This window comes from Odocoileus virginianus, chromosome 24 (assembly GCF_023699985.2).
Source record: "Odocoileus virginianus isolate 20LAN1187 ecotype Illinois chromosome 24, Ovbor_1.2, whole genome shotgun sequence".
NCBI lineage: Eukaryota > Metazoa > Chordata > Mammalia > Artiodactyla > Cervidae > Odocoileus > Odocoileus virginianus.
The window spans coordinates 50,789,035-50,808,290 of NC_069697.1; positions in this window are offsets into that span (position 1 = coordinate 50,789,035).

A 19,256-nucleotide genomic window follows, 5' to 3' on the forward strand; every position below is an offset into this window, starting at 1 on the left:
GTGACAAGGACTTGCAAAATGATTAGAGAAGGAAATTGAGAAGAAAGGAAATTTCCTGGGCCTTAACTTGAAAGACTTCTGGTGGTATGTTCCAGGAAGCAACCTAAACTCAACATATTCATGTACCTCTAACACGGCATTTTCTAACATGTAGTCTGTGGAACACCAACCCCAAGAGATACTTCAAGAAAATATGGTCTGATAGTTAAGTAAGTTTGGGAAAGGCCTCATACTGTATGCCTGCCTGGAGAGCCATATGCGCATCATTACAGCAATGCTCTGAGCAGCTCTGAGGTGAATATACCTGATTTACACCAAGATGCACACACTCCTGGCAACAGAGCAACTTTTTTTCACAGAATATCAATCATCTTCTCAGAAACACGGGGAAATATACAAGACAGACAAAGGTGGACAAACGTGGAGTTTGGCTAAACCAGTGGATAACTGCCCACTCTCTAGTAACAAGTGAACTCTCTCAAGTCAGGCCAGTACACTGAATAGATTTTCACTCCCACAGCCTACATACAACTGAAACACTGATGTTCAGTTCAAAGAAGGAAATTATCTTCTTCTCAAAATGAGTGCAATAATATCTTTCCAATTAAAAGTAGAAGCCACTCTATTGGCACCCTGCTAAAGAGTAAGTTGAGCTGATGAAGACAGCTATCAGTAATAACCATGGGTGTCAAACAAGTAACAAATTAATGGAATATATTTTGAGAGAAGAAAAGGTCTATTTAGAAACCACATGTAACTTGCTCTTCAGGCTTGGTCACAGTACTAGTAAGTTGGTGTTTAAAACACTCCCAGAGACTCCCATTGCTGGCCAAGACTGGATAGCAGGGACCAGATTTACCTTCCCAACTGAATCAAAAAGTGGACAAGTGTATGAAATAATAGTTTTCAAGGCATAGGACATAGGCAACAAAGAACAATGATTCCTGAAACACAGAAAACAAATGAAGTGAACCCTCCAATTGATCTGGCTTAGTGCCTTGAGAAAGCTCCGTGCCACAACACAGAGAGAGGGAATCCTGGCAGAGCCCATAGACAACCTGAGCCAGAGAGAGCTGGGGTATGGGGACACCCAGACAGCTGGAATTCGTAAGACAGAGCATCGGAGAGAAGAGGCATGAGACACGGCTGCAGAAATCTGAAGAAACCTCCTGGAAAGCTTAAAGGGAGCAATGCCCAGCTGTTCCCACCATCCAGAGTGGAGAACCTCACGGCTCATGGGTAGAACAAGTCATTCATGAGTAGGATGACCTGCAGAGACGGGACTTGCACTGACAATAGGGAATAATTGTTTAGTCACCAAGTCATATCTGACTCTTCTGCGACCCCATGGACTGTAGCCAGAGGGAATAATTAACCCAAGACTAAATGCTGCCCTGCTCCTCAAAATAAACCTTAAAAGCAAGACCCCGAAAGAACAAATGTTTTCAAGTAAGTTAATTGTTCCCATGAACAAAGCTCAAGAATATTAATAGTTATACAAAAATATCCAGTGTATAACACAGCAAAATTCAATGTCTTCTATTCAAACAGGAAATTTCCAGATATGCAAAGAACCAGAAAAATACAAGCAAAAATGAGGACAAAAAGCAAATTAGAATTGACACAGATGCTAGCATTAACAGATAAGACATTAAAACAGCTATTACAACTGCATTTCGTGTGTTTAAAATGTTAGCTAGAGACATGGTAATATAAAAAGACCCAAATTGAATTCCTATAGATGCATATGACAATGTCCAAAATAAAAAACTCATTTGTGAAAACAGTTGGAGTCATTTTTCTAAATTCAAATCTCTACAAAATCAACTGCTTTCTTAATTAAGAAAGCAATTGTTGACAATTTTCAATTTACCAACGAGTTTACAGATTCCAGAAGTTTTACTTGGTCAGACTTAGTGTGGAATTAAGAACTTATTGCCTATGAAAACAATGCTCGTATTTATTGATTCACTCAGCAAACTTCTAGAAGATTGCCAATAATATTGACTCCTTTGAGGATTCAGACTATGCAGGACATTGTTCCTATATACAAAGAGTATTTTAGTAGAGAAGATAAGCAAAAAACAAAATTAAATTAAAAAATATATATATATAATATATGTTGATGTATGTTAAGTACTAAGAATATCATTTAGATCAGTGTTCCTTAAAATTTGGTCTATAGCTAGTGAGCACCCCAATTCCCTAGGACTTGCTTAAAATGTAGATCCTTTAGTCTTTCTCCACTCTCCTGAACCCAGATCTCTGGAAGTTATTTGTAGAAACACCAAAGTTTCAGGGTAATGGCATAAATGATGCAAGCAATATACTCTAGAAAAAAAAAAATTTTTAATCTCTTTCAGCTGCTATGGTCAGGGAAAGGTTTAGAAATTCAGAAATTGATTAAAAGAATTTCATTACATGGAAACTGAAACTCCAAGCATTTTATGCAAGGATCTGACTTCTGAATAACAGAGTGCATGCGTGTGTGCTCAGTCACTAAGTCATGTCTGTCTCTTTACAGCCCCACGGACTGTAGCCCACCAGGTTCCTCTGTTCATGAGATTTCGCAGCCAAGAATACTGGAGCGGGCTGCAAGGATCTTCCTGACCCAGGGGTCAAACCCGCATCTCCTGCATTGGCAGGCGGATTCTTTACCAACCTGGGAGGCCTCACTGACAGAGTAAGGAACTCCAAAAATCCACTCCTCCCACAAGAAAGCAATGAGAATACTAGCAGAAATTGTCAAAATTATCTTTTTCAGGACTCTAGAAATTAGCCAAAGTTTTTAACAATCCGAGGTGGGTTTATTCAAAACAGGAGCTGAATCTCCATAAAAAACAGGGAGTTTTGTTTAACTAGCCTTATTCCCATTCCTCTCTCCCTAGCGCTGCAATGATCTTGAAAACCCACAGCCTTGCAATCACAATAGTCATGAACACCAGCAACCTAGAAACCATTAGAAGCGGAAGGATGAATTCGGGGCTATTCAAAAGCCCCATTCCACTATTTGACCTACCTGGAACATCCCTAAGAACCCCCACTTTCAAGGTTCATATTTATTCCTCCTGATTCAGAGCTCATTCAGCAAAAAGAGCCTTTTCCCCTTGAGTTACTGTTAAAAAACAATCAGCAGCAATTGCTTAATATTAGCTCGCTGAGGCAGCAGTAACAGCTGGGACAAATGAGATGCTCACCAAAAACTTAAGAGGAAAAGCTGGAGAACGGGATGTCCAGAGGGAACAGTGAAGGGTTGTGGCCTATTTTTGGATATTTAGAAGGTCTTTTGCAGGACTGGGTATAATTCTCACCTCTGTTTAACCATGAAGCTCTGGATAAGCAGGAAATAAAGACTAAGGTAGTGTTGTAAACTGTCTGCCACAGCATTAAAAACATTTCCTGACACACACAAACTCACACACACGCACACACACACACCCCCTTGCCGAGGCTTCAAGACTTATTAGTGCAAAGCATTTAAGGAAATCTCTGTCTTATCATTAACTGACCACTAAGCAACTGGGCAGAGACTGCAGTGACCACACACAACAAAGAATACAGGCTTTACCGAATTAGTTCAGGACAGTCACTAAACCAGAAAACCATCAACAGCAACCAAGCCACGGCAGCAGCAACAACCAAAACAAACGGCAAGAACAAATCCAGGTGAGGACGCGCAGGGAGTGGAATCTGACCTCCAGAATTCCTACATTACTTTATTTTAAATGTTCCAATTTTAACAAAAAATTATGAGACATGCAAAGAAACAGGTGAATAAGGCCCTATAGGATGTGAGGGGCAATAAATATCAGCTGTTCCTACAGTAGCTGTGTATCAGAATTACTAGGCAAAGACTTTAACTTAGATTAAGATGTTAAAAGAACTAGAGAAACATGTCTATAAGAGTAGAAGAACAAAGTCTCACCAAAGAGAAAATATCAATAAAAAGACAGCAGTTATTAAAAAGAAACAAAATTATTGAGTTGAAAAGTACAATAACTGAAATGAAAAATTCAGTAGGACATTTAGCATATTTGAATATACAGAGGAAAGAATCCATGACCCTGACAATGCAACAATTGAAATTATACAGTCTGACAATACTACAAAGCCACAGTAATCAAAACAGCACATTGGCACAGAAACAGACACAGGGATCAATGGAAGAGACTAGGGAGACCAGAAATAAACCCACACACCTACAGTCTATCAACTTTCAGAAAAAGACAAAAAATGAGAAAAAAGTCTCTTTAGCAAGTAGTGTTGGGAAAGTTGGACAATTTCTTGTAAAGCAGTACATTTAAAACACACCCTCTTACCATACACAAAAATTTAATCAAAATGACTTAAAGATTTAAACAAAAGACATGACACAATAAAATTCCTAGAAAAGAACATACGAAAAACACTCTTTGACGTAAATCATACCAGTGTTTTCCTAGGTCAATCTCTCAGGGTGATAGAAATACAAACAAAAATATATAAAGGGGACCTAATCAAACTTACAAGCTTTTGCACAGCAAAAGAAACCATAAGCAAAATGAAAAAACAACCTACAGAATGGGAGAAAGTATTTGCATACTATAAAAACAATAAGGGCTTAATTTTCAAATATACAAACAGCTCATATAACTCAAAACAATAGACAACCTATTTGAAAAATGGGCAGAAGACCTAAATAGATATTTCTCCTAGTGGAGAAATACAGACATCCAATAGGCACGTGAAAAAATGCTCAACATCGCTAATTATCAGAGAAACGCAAATCAGAACTATAACGAGGTACCGCCTCACATGAATCAGAATGACCATCGTTTAAAATTCAACAAATAACAAATGCTAGAGAGGGTATGGAGGCTACACAGTTGGTGGGAATGTAAGTTGATGCCGTCACTGTGGAAAACAGAATGGAGTTTCCTCAGAAAATTGAAAATAGAATTACCCTATGATCCAGCAATCCCACTCGTGGGCATATATCCAGACAAAACTCTAATTCAAAAAGATACAAGCATCTCTGTCTTCACAGCAGCACTGTTCACAATAGCCAGGACCTGGAAACAACCTAAATGTGTATTGACAATGAATGGATAAAAAAGATACGGAGAGAAGAGGGAAGGTAAGAATATTTGTAAAAATAACAGCCAATGGTAAAGGAAAAAATAAACATTAATCACATCCAAGAAACTCAAATGGGGATAACCTCAAAGATATTCTCACCCACACACATCACCATCAAACTACTGAAAGCCAAAGTATTCTGTACAGGACAGGAGACAGTAAGGGATCTGGATTAGATACTCACGGAGTTCCAGGACAAGCAGGAGAAAGCACAGTTTAAAAGTTCATTTGGAAAAAAAGTAAATAAATAAAAGTTCATTTGGGATTAGGCCCCCAAAATAGCACCAGCTTGAAGCGATAAAGGACTAAACCAAAACAGCAGCGCTGAAAAATGGAAAGGAAGGAGTAAAATAGAACATTATAAAAGCCAAATCAGTAGACCCAGACACTGATGCCATTGGCAGTGTGTATGGGGAGCACTCAGAAATGACCCAAGCTTTCAAGTCTCAGTCACTGCAAGATGGCAAAAGTAAAGAAATCAGGAATGGTTGGTTAGAAAAGGAAAGAAAAAATATGAAGAGTGTGATTTAGGATATGTGGAATCTGAAGCCCTGAACAGACACAGAAACCACTATAGTAAGGGATTGAAAATTTGGAACTGAGAGAGATGGGAAGGGCTGCAGTCCTGGTTTACGCCTACCGCCCGGACATCACATCCAGTTTAGCATTTGTGCCAGGCAACAGGGTCCCAATTTGGGTAATATATTATATGACCACATTATCTCTGAGGGAGAAAGTAAAAAGGTGAGCTGAAAAGCTCACAGCACGGAACACTGGGAAAAGCCCACACATAGGTGAGAAGAGAAGGAACAAAAATGAGTCCTGGAAACAGGAAAACAGAATCTGAGAAATAGGAAAGTACCTTCAGAGAAGAGAACAAGGTGTATGACTGGGGGAAAATGGTCATCTTTGATGTGATTTTTCAGAAACCCCAGGAGAGCAGATTCCATCAGGTGGATTATGAAACGTCCAAATATTTTTATTTTTGTCATTCAGTTCAGCTCAGTTCAGTCACTCAGTCATGTCTGACTCTTTGCGACCCATGAACCGCAGCACGCAAGGTCTCCCTGTCCGTCACCAACTCCCAGAGTTCACCCAAACCCATGTCAACTGAGTCAGTGATGCCATCCAACCATCTCATCCTCTGTCTGTCCTCCTTCTCCTCCTGCCCCCAATCCCTCTCAGCATCAGGGTCTTTTCAAATGAGTCAGCTCTTCGCATCAGGTGGCCAAAGTATTGGAGTTTCATCGTCAACATCAGTCCTTCCAATGAACACCCAGGACTGATCTCCTTTAGGATGGACTGGTTGAATCTCCTTGCAGTCCAAGGGACTCTCAAGAGTCTTCTCCAACACCACAGTTCAAAAGCATCAATTCTTTGGTGCTCAGCTGTCTTGATAGTCCAACTCTCACATCCATACATGACTACTGGAAAAACCATAGCCTTGACTAGACAGGCCTTTGTTGACAAAGTAATGTCTCTGCTTTTTAATATGCTATCTAGGTTGGTCGTAACTTTCCTTCCAAGGAGTAAGCATCTTTTAATTTCATGGCTACAGTCACCATCTGCAGTGATTTTGGAGCCCAGAAAAATAAAGTCTGACACTGTTTCCGCTGTTTCCTCATCTATTTCCCATGAAGCGATGGGACTGGATGCCATGATCTTAGTTTTCTGAATGTTGAGCTTTATGCCAGCTTTTTCATTCTCCTTTTTCACTTTCATCAAGAGACTCTTCAGTTCTTCTTCACTTTCTGCCATAACGGTGATGTCATCTACATATCTGAGGTTATTAATATTTCTCCCAGCAATCTTGATTCCAGCTTATGCTTCATCCAGCCCAGCATTTCTCATAATGTACTCTGCATGTAAGTTATTAAGCAGGGTGACAATATATAGCCTTGACATACTCCTTTTCCTATTTGGAACCAGTCTGTTGTTCCATGTCCTGTTCTAACTGTTGCTTCCTGACCTGCATACAGGTTTCTCAAGAGGCAGGTCAGGTGGTCTGATATTCCCGTCTCTTTCAGAATTTTCCACAGCTTATTGTGATCCACACAGTCAAAGGCTTTGGCATAGTCAATAAAGCAGAAAGAGATGTTTTTCTGAAACTCTCTTGCTTTTTCAATAATCCATTGGATGTTGGCAATTTGATCTCTGGCTCCTCTGCCTTTTCTAAATCCAGCTTGAACATCTGGAAGTTCATGGCTCGCATACTGCTGAAGCCTTGTTTGGAGAATTTTGAGCATTACCTTACTAGAGTGTGAGATGAGTGCAACTGTGTGGTAGTTTGAACATTCTTTGGCATTGCCTTTCTTTGGGATTGGAATGAAAACACCTTTTCCATTCCTGTGGCCACTGCTGAGTTTTCCAAATTTGCTGACATATTGAGTGCAGCACTTTCACAGCATCATCTTATAGGATTTGAAATAGCTCAAGTGGAATTCCATCACCTCCACCAGCTTTGTTCGTAGTGATGCTTCCTAAGGTCTACTTGACTTCACATTTCAGGATGTCTGGCTCTAGGTGAGTGTGAGTGATCACACCATCATGATTATCTGGGTTGTGAAGATCTTTTTTGTACAGTTCTTCTGTGTATTCTTGCCACCTCTTCTTAATATCTTCTGCTTCTGTTAGGTCCATACCATTTCTGTCCTTTATTGAGCCATAACAGAAGAAAGGAACAGAAAATGAAGGCGTTATCATTCCTTGCAGTCTGGAATGGCCCTTATTCATTGAGTGTAAATGCACCTGACCACGTGGATTCAAAGTCAGCTCTGCCACCAATTCTGTTACTTCAAGCAAGTTGTCTGACCTCTCTGTTCTTCCATTGCCTCATCTATAATAAGAATAATCATATCATTGTAGTAAGGTTGAGTGTACACAAGCAAAAGTGCTTAGAATAGTAAGTATACAAGTAATACTTACACAAGTAATAGTGCTTACTATGTAAGCACTCAATTATTATTTGCCTAGTATTATCTGAAGCTCCCTAAATATCCCACAAATATATGAAATCAGAGTTGACATAATCTGCTGGAATGGTGTTGAAAAATAAAGATCAAGAAGATGAGCATGCTAGAATTCTACAGAAGGCAAAATTAAAATAACTAACATATCAAGATCATGGTTAAGGGAGAGACTCCTAAAACCAAAGAAAGTTGATGGTGACTGGTATGTGATAAGGATGAAGGGAAATCTGTGTAGGTGTCAGGGAATGTGAGGGGAAGAACCCAGCAAGCTAAATGATGAACTCTCCAATATTCCTATATAATGAAATGCCCTAGTTATCCCCACAAGGTCTGGGAGATCGTATTAAGACAACATATTACAGAAAAGCACTTGCCAATTATGCACACACATGGAAACCAGATTAAAATGCAAAAATCTTCTTTGTTTTCTCATTAAGTCATCTTTCAGTTAATTTAGTCCACCTCAAATAAACCACCTGAAGTTTCACGTTGTCTTTCTGGATTTCTTCCCTCTTCCATCTCTCCCTGCCCCACCTCAGCTCACAGGTCCTCTTCTACCCCCTTCCTCTACTTCCAAGTCCCAGCTCCACCCAAAGGGGGCAGTATTGCTATATAAAGAGACTCCAGGACCTTCAAATCTTTCTCAGTTAACATTGACAATGTCTTAGAGCAAACCTGTCTGACTCTCTGTGACCCCATGGACTAAAGCCCACCAGGCTCCTCTGTCTGTGGGATTCTCCAGGAAAGAATCCTGCAGTGGGTTGCCATCTCCTCTCCCAGGGGATCTTCTCGACCCAGGGGTGGAATTCATGTCTCCTGCAGCTCCTGCACTGGCAGGCAGATTCTTTACCACTGAGCCACCTGGGAAGCCCAAAGCAAACTTGCTACTATATTAGCAAAATCTCTATCTCTGTCATTTAATTTAAAGAACACATATCCAAGATGAGAAAAGGAACAGAAGGTGGCAGGGGCAAAGGAGGCTCTGTCCTGTCAGGTAATCATTTTAAACACAAAGTTGGTCCCAGCCTCCAGAACAGTGTCTAAACATGATCGTCCCCTAAGGAACTTTGGATGGATGAATAAATGAATAAATACTAACTTCAAAGTAAAACATGACTGCCTTGAACAGTAATGACTGCTGGCATCTATGATAGTCTTTCCTGAACTTTTCGTTTGCTAACTCACGTTAGACCTGACTGCACTGAGTCCCAGCATTTCTCACTTCCCTGTATCCACACCCTTGGCTAGCTGTCTTCTCACCTTGACGCCGGGCACAGCCATTTGATCTGCTTTGGAGAATGAGAGAGAGCAGTCAACTGGACTGAGCAGAAGCTTAAAAAGATGCTTGTATATGAACTATCATGAACATGAGAACAAGCCTGAGCTAACCTAGTGGAGGAATGTAACAAACACACAGGAAGGACGGATGATGTGTCCCTGTCAAGGTCATCCTAGGACCACCGGCCACCAGCCTACCCACCAGCTGATCACATCATTGAGATCAGCGGGACCACCAAATTCATGAAATAGAATCGTTTCTGTTTGAAACCACAAGGCCTCCCCACCCTGATCGCATTAGACTGGCAGCCCCACTGCACCACTCTGAAGCGGGAAGGACCAGTTGCGCCATCATCTATGTTGTGCAATGCCGGGCCGTTCAGGCCGCACACAGCAGCACCGCTGGGGGAGCACCGGAGGAAATCAGACCCTCTCTCCCCTACGTGTGAAAGGAAAGTTAAAGGTAGCCTGAGCTACCAAAAATAACTGCGTATTGCAAAAGGCACCATTTCGCTTGACTGAACAGTTCAAACAAATTTCAGCTCCTGAGCATTTTAAACACAGAGAGAAAGCAATATAGATAATGTATGTGTGTGTGTATATGTGTGTGTACATACATACTCATACATATATATCTATATAGCTGTTAATGAATCATTTGCAAGGGACATTTTGAATGTAAAACGGTGTGAATTTCTACACTCCTTCTTTCTGGCTTTTCAGGCACAAGTGCCATCAATCTCTAAACCCTGACACCAGGCAGTTCATTGTTTTTCAAATTTATGACATTTTTCAGTCCATTGTTTTTAAACTGTCACCCTCAGTGGGTAGCTGGCACAACTCATTGCGACTCTCCTCTCCCACTGAGCTCATCGCCCTAGGAGTGATGTGCTAGCAAAATTTTCAGCTGACTGATCTCCAGGATGGCAAACACTCTCTGTGTGCTTCCTCTGATGACATCATTAGCTTTGTCCTCCAACCTTATCCAGAACAGAAATAATTAAGATTGTGATTGTCCATCCCAAACACAGATAATGAAAACGAAGGTAATTGAAAATAGAACCAGTCATTCTACTCAATGTCTTGGTGGAATAGAAGACTAACTCTCTCCCAGACATCCCAATAGTTTTATGTGACTGTTGCAAAACGTCTCTAATATTGCAGGGTCTATCTGGTCTATTGAGAGAATATTCTGTATCTGGTTCTTCGCTGAAACAGGCTTATTTTGATCTGCTGAATTTTCTCATTTATTTTATGAAATGTATAACTTATGCACTCAATTCTCATCTCAGGAAACAGTCTGATTTCTCCCAGACTTCTCAAACTAAGTACGTGGAATTCCGTGCACGTGGAAGTCGGATTCTCCCCTTTGTCCTTGGTTGGACATTAGGGTGGAGTATGTGCCTGAATGAGCTTGCCAGGTGACTCAGTGGTGAAGAATCCGCCTGCCAGGAAGGAGATGCGGGTTCAATCCCTGGGTTGGGAAGATCCCCTGGAGAATGGAAATGGCAACCCACCCCAGTATTCTTGCCTGGGAAATCCCATAGATAGAGGAACCTGGCGGGCTACAGTCCATGGGGTCGCAAAGAGTTGGACACGACTGAGAGACTGTTAGGTAGTTAGAATAGAAAAAAAAGGAGTTCAAAATGGCAGTGGCTAAAAGACAAAGAAGGGAAAAGCCCGTGAAAATAGAACAAAGGAAGGTCCAAGGACCGGAGTGAGGACCTCAGGTAAAACAAACATCCCTACTGGCTAGCCCAATTTACACAGGGCAGGCCCAGGAGGAGGAGAAAAAATGTATAAAAAATGGAGCCAAATTTGAGCCAGGGGCCTCTCCTCTCTTCTCGTCTTTTGGGTCAGCATGCCCTCATGCCTCAAGAATATATTTTCCCTTACTTTCTAAATAAAATGGAGCTGTATCGCTGGTCCATTTGAGGGCTGTAAAGCTGGTCCATCCGTCGCTTCAGATTTCTGTCACAAGACAGAACCGAGAATATTACACATTCCCCCAACACGAATAAAAAACAACATGTGCCTGAGTGGAGGAATCAGAAAACCAGGATCAGCTGCTTCTGCCCCAAGCAGGGCTGCAGCCTGCACGCGTCACAGTCACGTCTGATCCTCAGATTCCTTACCAACAAATCAAGGGCTCGGATGATCTCCAAGGCACTGAAAGCTTATGTGTCGGGTTGGGCAAAAAGTTCATCTGAGTTTTCTCAACAGATCTTATGGAAGACCCAAACGAACTTTTTGGCCAGATCAATATTATCCACAGATTTTTGTGATATTTCCGTTCACTTTTCTAGAGAGCATACACTTATTTCAACCTTTATGGCATTTCCCATTGATATACCTCCTTTTTTTCATTGTTTGCCTGGGATAAAATTTTCATGAGTATATTTTTAGTTCCCCCTTCAGTCTTGGGGTTGAAAGTATCTGAAAAGTAATTGTGCAACTCACGCATTCAACAAACATTTAGTGAGCACTTATTGTGTGCCAGGCCCTAGGCTAGAGGCTTGGGAAAATAAAATGCAAGTGATTATAATACTGATGTTCCTAATTATTTCTCTTCAAAAACACTGAGTCGGAGACTTGATCTCAGCCTCAACCCAGAGTATACATCTAGTCTAAGAAAATGCTTAATTCAGAAGATCACTGTGTTATCCCAGAACAAGAAGAGACTAAAACCTTTTGCTAACATGGTATTGGCAACACATACCCTCCAGCCCATTTTAAAGAGATAGTGTGAAAGTAATTTGAGCTCTGAAAGTGTGTTAGTTGCTCAGTCGTGTCTGATTCTTTGCAACACTATGAACTGTAGCCTGCCAGGTTCCTCTTCCCATGGAATTCTCCAGGCAAGCATACTGCAGTGGGTTGCCATTTCCCTGACTTGTCTAGCCAGGGCCTGGTACAGTAGGGAAGAACTGTTTTTAAGTTTTATCTTCCTACCCCTCCTTCCTTTCTTTCCATCTCTTTTTCCCTAAAATTAACCTGACTTCTCTCTCACTCTTCCTACCCCAGCTGAAATCAAAGTGTACGTCACTGAAGCAGCAAGATCAGCAAGCATCTTCTTCATCCCCACTTTCAACACTAATGAACTAACAACTGCCTTCTTTGCTTCTAACCCAACTACATTCCCAACCTTTTGTTCAGTACATGCTTCAGTTCAGTTCAGTTGCTCAGTCATGTCCGACTCTTTGCGACCCTATGAATCGCAGCATGCCAGGCCTCCCTGTCCATCACCAACTCCTGGAGTACATGCTTAACCAATATAAACTGGAAACCAAGTAGGTGAAAGGAAACCTGGTATTATCCATAGTTTGCTATGTTATTAAGAAAGCTGCAGAGTCTGATATTAATCAGGAAGTCAAATAATTCACATTTGCAGGAAAATTCTACATCTACTGTTCCCCACTCCCTGACAAGGCTTGGTGAGATTGAACCTGTTGTGTGACCACATATTTACATAACACATTTTTCTCTGCTTTTTTGTTGATTTAGCTAACTGATTTAGAATGTAACTCTAATCTCCGGTGCCTCTCCCACCAGGAACTAAGTCTATTAGAATTCAAGAATAATGAAGACTCATTAGTAGTGGTGTATAAGTCATTAGAAAAGATAATTCCCCACACGAAGGAAAGAAATAATTAAAAAGGTTTTCAAACACAGTGTTTGGTCACTTTTTTAATCAAATATATCCTAAGATGCAATCACATGGACCACAGCCTTGTCTAACTCAATGAAACTATGAGCAATGCCATGTAGGGCCACCCAAGATGGACGGGTCATGGTGGAGAGTTCTGACAAAATGTGGTCCACTGGAGAACGGAATGGCAAACCACTTCTGTATTCTTGCCTTGAGAACCCCACGAACAGTGTGAAAAGGCAAAAGGATAGGACACTGAAAGATGAACTCCCCGGGTCAGTAGGTGCCCAATATGCTACCGGAGATCAGTGGAGAAATAATTCCAGAAAGAATAAAGAGATGAAACCAAAGTAAAAACAACAACCAGTTGTGGATGCTACTGGTGATAGAAGCAAGGTCAGATGCTGTAAAGAACAATATTGCATAGGAAAGTGGAAAGTTAGGTCCATGAATCAAGGCAAATTCAAAGTGGTCAAACAGGAGATGGCAAGAGTGAACGTCGACATTCTAGGAATCAGTGAACTAAAATGGACTGGAATAGGTGAATTTAACTCAGATAACCATTATATCTACCACTGTGGGCAAAAGTCCCTTAGAAGAAATGGAGTAGCCATCATAGTAAACAAAAGAGTCTGAAATGCAGCACTTGGATGCAGTCTCAAAAAAGACAGAATGATCTCTGTTCATTTCCAAGGTAAACCATTCAATATCATGGGAATCCAAGTCTATGTCCCAACCAGTAATGCTGAAAAAGCTGAAGTTGAATGGTTCTATGAAGACCTACAACACCTTCTAGAATTAACATCCAAAAAAAGATGTCCTTTTCATATAGGGAACTGGAATGCAAAAGTAGGAGGTTGAGAAATGCCTGAAGTAATCGGTAATTTGACCTTGGAGTACAGAATGAAGCAGGGCAAAGGCTAATAGTCTTGCCAAGAGAATGCTCCAGTCATAGCAAACACCTTCTTCCAACAGCACAAGAGAAGATTCTACACATGGACATCACCAGATGGTCAACACCAAAATCAGATTGATTATATTCTTTGCAGCCAAAGATGGAGAAGCTCTGTACAGCAAAAACAAGACCAGGAGCTGACTGTGGCTCAGATCATGAACTCCTTATTGCCAAATTCAGACTTAAATTGAAGAAAGTAGGGAAAACCATTAGACCATTCAGGCATGACCTAAATCAAATCCCTTACAATTATACAGTGGAAGTGACAAATAGATTTAAGGGACTAGATCTGATAGACAGAGTGCCTGATGAACTATGGACAGAGGTTTGTGACATTGTACAGGAAACAGGGATCGAGACCATCTGCAAGGGGCAAAAAATGCAAAAAGGATTTGTCTGAGGAGGCCTTACAAATAGTTGAGAAAAGAAGAGAAGCAAAAAGCAAAGGAGAAAAAGAAAGATGTACCTATATGAATGCAGAGTTCCAAAGAACAGCAAGGAGAGATAAGAAAGCCTTCCTCAGGGATCAGTGCAAAGAAATAGAGGAAGACAATAGAATGGGAAAGACTAGAGATCTCTTCAAGAAAATTAGAGATATCAAGGAAACATTTCATACGAAGAGGGGCTCAATAAAGGACAGAAATTTAAAAAAATAAAATAAAAATAAATAAATAAATAAAGGACAGAAATAGTATGGACCTAACAGAAGCAGAAGATATTAAGAAGAAGTGGCAAGAATACACAGAAGAACTATACAAAAAAGATCTCATGACCCAGATAATCACAATGGTGTGATCACTCACCTAGAACCAGACATCCTGGAATGTGAAATCAAGTAAGTCTTAGGAAACATCACTATGAACAAAGCTAGTGGAGGTGATGGAATTCCACTTGAGCGTTTCAAATCCTAAAAGATGATGCTGTGAAAGTGCTGCACTCAATATGTCAGCAAATTTGGAAAACTCAGCAGTGGCCACAGGAATGGAAAAGGTCAGTTTTCATTCCAATCCCAAAGAAAGGCAATGCCAAAGAATGTTCAAACTACCGCACAATTGCACTCATCTCACACGCTGGTAAGGTAATGCTCAAAATTCTCCAAGGTAGGCTTCAACAGTCTGTGAACCATGAACTTCCAGATGTTCAAGTTGGATTTAGAAAAGGCAGAGGAACCAGAGACCAAATTGCCAACATTCGCTGGATCATGGAAAAAGCAAGAGAGTTCCAGAAAAACATCTACTCTGCTCTATTGACTATGCTACAGCATTTGGCTGTGTGGATCACAATAAACTGTGGAAAATTCTGAAAGAGATGGGAATACCAGACCGCCACACATGCATCCTGAGAAATCTGTATGCAGGTCAAGAAGCAACAGTTAAACTGGTCATGGAACAACAGACTGGTTCCAAATCGGGAAAGGAGTACATCAAAGCTGTATATTGTCACCCTGTTTATTTAACTTATATGCAGAGTACACCATTCGAAATGCTGGGCTGGATGAAGCACAAACTGGAATCAAGATTGCTGGGAGAAATATCAATAACCTCAGATATGCAGACGACACCACCCTTATGGCAGAAAGTGAAGAACTAAAGAGCCTCTTGATGAAAGTGAAAGAGGAGAGTAAAAAAGTTGGCTTAAAATTCAACATTCAGAAAACTAAGATCATGGCATTTGGTCCCATCACTTCCTAGCAAATAGATGGGGAAACAATGGAAACAGTGGCTGACTTTACTTTGGGGGGCTCCAAAATCACTGCAGATGATGATTGCAGCCATGAAATTAAAAGACAGTTGCTACCTGGAAGAAAAGCTATGATCAACCTAGACAGCATATTAAAAAGCAGAGACATTACTTTGCTGACAAGGTCCATTTGTCAAAGCTATAGTTTTTCCAGTGGTCATGTATGGATGTAAGAGTTGGACCACAAAGAAGGCTGAGCACCAAAGATTTGATGCTTTTGAACTGGGGTGTTGGAGAAGACTCTTGAGAGTCCCTTGGACTGCAAGGAGATCCAACCAGTCAATTCTAAAGGAAATCAGTCCTGAATATTCATTGGAAGGACTGATGCTGAAGCTGGAGCTCCGATACTTTGGCCACCTGATGCGTCAGAAAAGACCCTGATGCTGGGAAAGATTGAAGGCAGGAGGAGAACGGGACAACAGAGAACGAGATGGTTGGATGGCATCACTGACTCAGTGGACATGAGTTTGAGCAAGCTCCGGGAGTTGGTGATGGACAGGGAAGCCTGGCGTGCTGCAAGTCCATGGGGTCACAAAGAGTCGGACATGACTAGCAACTGAATAAAAAAACATGCACGTGAAATATATGTCTGGAAGTGAGAAGGGTGAAGGGAAGGAAATGAAATTAGAGAATTAAGCAGGAGTTCACATACTGAATGCTTTCTCCCAGAGAGAATGTGAAACCATGGGAGGATTTTAAGTGTGATCCTATTTGCATTTAAGAGAGGAAACATTGACTGTTTTATGAAGAGTAGACTGGAGGGGGCAAGAGAGTTTAGGGCAACAAGTTAAGAGATTGGTACCTATCCCAGCTGGTAGGCTCTCTCTACAACACCAGTATCAAGACACTTTGAGGCTCCTTCACAGCCTTTATCCCTCTGCTTTGAAGCATTTATTCTCTCTCCTTCCAGAACACTCTTCTTAAGGGTGGGAACTAAGTCACATAGCCTCATAATAGCTAGCAATTAACACTTACATACTATTGCCCTAAGTACAATGCAGGAGACTCCGGTTCAATTCCTGGGTAGGGAAGATCCACTGGAGAAGGGATAGGCTACCCACTGCAGTATTCTCGGGCTTCCCTTGTAACTCAGCTACTAAAGAATCCACCTGCAATGCAGGAGACCTGGGTTCAGTCCCTGGGTTGGGAAGATCCCCTGGAGATAGGAAAGGCTACTCACTCCAGTACTCTGGCCTGGAAAATCCCATGGACTGTCTTGTCCAGGGGGTCACAAAGAGTCAAACATGACTAGAAGACTTTCACTTTCACCTTTAGGTACGAAACTTTTAATTCCACAGTAACCATGGTTATGGTTGGTTGAAGTCACTCAGTTGTATCCGACTCTTTTCGACCCCATGGACTAATATAGCCCACCAGGCTCCTCCATCCATGGGATTCTCCAGGCAAGAATACTGGAGTGGATTGCCATTTCCTGCTCCAGGGGATCTTCCTGACCCAGGGTTACACAGTAACCATACGAGATAGCTATTATTCCCCATTTACCAATGAAGAAACTCTCATTCAGAAATATTTGCCCAAATAAGCTGGTAAATGGTGGCACTTGGATTCCCACTCAAGTCTGCCCTGCTCCAGGTCTCTCCACTTCTGCAGTGATAAATAAACACACATACCGCTGAGTTGCAGGATGTCTGAATCCAATCTTATCAAACTACAGATTTTCTTTAGATGTGTGCTTGCCGACAGATGGGTGGAAAACTGTTAGCCATATTTCAGGCTTTTTTTTTTTCCCTAGAGTATGCTATACCAAGGGGCTTTTTATTCTCACAGTAAATGTGAAGGTGCAATTTGGGGGGTTTCAAAACAATACCATAAGTACTGAACAGACTTCCCGGAAAGGTTGGATGAAAAGGAAAAGGATGCTGGAACCAAAGAGGAAAGCCAAGGCCAGCCAAGAGCACCAGCAGCAGGCTCTGTGCAGAACCAGGAAACAGTAAAGGCTGGCATCACTCCCCTCTTCATCCATAATGTGACTGAGCCGCAACCCCAGTGGTTTTGAGAAAAAAGAATCAGCAGAATTTTGCAACTTTAATAGAATGTATAAGCAACTAAAAGTTTCAGGGACACCTTCCCTTCATTACCTCAGCAGTCATACTCTGACCTTGTGGCCGCTCTTTGTGAAAAACCCTTTTATGCTTTCTCACTTAAGTAGAATTAACATTTTTCCTCTGTGGCATGAACTCACGGTAGACGAAAGCTAGCATAGATAGCAAGCAGTTTTTCAATGTCACATTCCTATCACAGTGTTATGGAACAAAACTAATTGTCATCAGGATTGAAGGCAATTCTATTCACAGCAAGATAAATTGGATTTCTAAACTGTGATTTCCATTGTGTTACCTCTGTGTATCATGAAAGTTATCCTGATGTGCACAGCAGTCAGGCTACTTGCTTATACAGTGAGGTCCAGCTTTCTGCTGAATCTGTCGTCTTTTGCTTCCCAAGGGAGGACAGAAGCACAACAGAAGCATAATTGGAAGGGGTTAATGGGGATACACTGCTTTAAACATCAGTGTGAACGTTCAAAGACTACAAGAAAAGAGCCCATTCCCTTAGAAGAGTAGGCATCCTTGTGAAGTATCCATTTCATCACTGTGGAGTTTTATGTGTATGTGAGGTTTTCTCTCTCTCTGCCTTTTTAATAATACTTTTTTAGATATACGCATACAGTATAACTGGGTTTCCCAGGTGGCTCAGTGATAAAGAATTTGCTGCCAACGCAGGAGACACAAGAGATAAGGGTTCAATCCCTGGGTAGGGAAGATCCCCTGGAGGAAGAAATGGCAACCCACCCCAGTATTCCTGCCTGGGAAATCCCATGAACAGAGAAACCTGGAGGGCTACAGGCGGTCCCAAAGAGTCAGACACAACTGAGAACAGCATCAGTTCAGTTCAGTTCAGTTCAGTCGCTCAGTCGTGTCCGACTCTTTGCGATCCCATGAATCGCAGCACGCCAGGCCTCCCTGTCCATCACCAACTCCCAGAGCTTACTCAAACTCATGTCCATTGAGTCGGTGATGCCATCCAGCCATCTCATCCTCTCCTCCTGCCCCCAATCCCTCCCAGCATCAGGGTCTTTTCCAATGAGTCAACTCTTCACATGAAGTGGCCAAAGTATTGGAGTTTCAGCTTCAGCATCAGTCCTTCCAGTGAACATCCAGGACTGATCTCCTTTAGGATGGACTGGTTGGATCTCCTTGCAGTCCAAGGGACTCTCAAGAGTCTTCTCCAACACCACACTTCAAAACCATCAATTCTTCAGCACTCAGCTTTCATCACAGTCCAACTCTCACATCCATACATGACCATTGGAAAAACCATAGCCTTGACTAGACAGACCTTTGTTGGCAAAGTAATGTCTCTGATTTTTAATATGCTATCTAGGTTGGTCATAACTTTCCTTCCAAGGAGTAAGCGTCTTTTAATTTCATGGCTGCAATCACCATCTGCAGTGATTTTGGAGCCCCCAAAAATAAAATCAGTCACTGTTTCCACTGTCTCCCCATCTATTTCCCATGAGGCAATGGGACCA